We start from the raw sequence: 882 nt of genomic DNA, 5'->3' as shown, positions 1-882 counted from the left end.
CTTACCTCCGTGCGTCACCATTTTTCTACTGTGTGTTTGGAGGGTGACCTCTCCTGGGTGTTTCCCTCCTAGAGGGCTTCTCGGGCACGCGAGTTTACTTTTTTTTTTTTTTTTGGAGACGGAGTCTGGCTCTGTCGCCCAGGCTGGAGTGCAGTGGCGCGGTCTCGGCTCACTGCAAGCTCCGCCTCCTGCGTTCACACCATTCTCCTGCCTCAGCCTCCGGATTACAGGCGCCCGCCACCACGCCGGACTAATTTTTTGTATTTTTGGTAGAGACGGGGTTTCACCGGCGAGTTTACATTTTAAAAAAAGACCTCCCACTCTTCCCGGGCGCAGTGGCTCACGCCTGTAATCTCAGCACGTTGCGAGGCCGAGGTGGGTGGATGGCTTGAGGTTGGGAATTCGAGACCAGCCTGGCCAACATGGGGAGACCCCGTCTCTACCAAAAATACAAAAATTAGCTGGGCGTGGTGTTGCTCGCCTGTAATCCCAGCTGCTTGGGAGGCTGAGACAATCGTTTGAAAACGGGAGTCGGAGGTTGCAGTGAGCCCAGATCGCGCCGCTGCTCTCCAGCCTGCGCATCAGTGAGACACCGTTGCAAAATAAATAAAATATAAATGAAAATTTAAAAGGGCCTTCCACACTAGAAGAGGAGGATCCTTCGTGATAATGCAGCGACCCCAGCTGGACGCTTAAAGCTCCCTCCTCTCACGCAGGGGGACCTGAGCCCCCTCAGCCATTTTATTTACTTATTATTATTTGAAAAGGTTTTTTTTTTTTTTTTTTTTTATGGTCTCGCTCTGTCACCCAGGCTGGAGTCCAGTGGTGGGATCATGGCTCACTGCAGCCTTGAACTCCTGGCCTCAAGTGATCCTTCCACTT

This window comes from Mandrillus leucophaeus, unplaced genomic scaffold (assembly GCF_000951045.1).
Source record: "Mandrillus leucophaeus isolate KB7577 unplaced genomic scaffold, Mleu.le_1.0 Scaffold68, whole genome shotgun sequence".
In the NCBI taxonomy this organism is placed as follows: Eukaryota; Metazoa; Chordata; class Mammalia; order Primates; family Cercopithecidae; genus Mandrillus; species Mandrillus leucophaeus.
The sequence above is the reverse complement of the archived record's forward strand: the minus strand, read 5'-3'. Positions refer to the sequence as shown.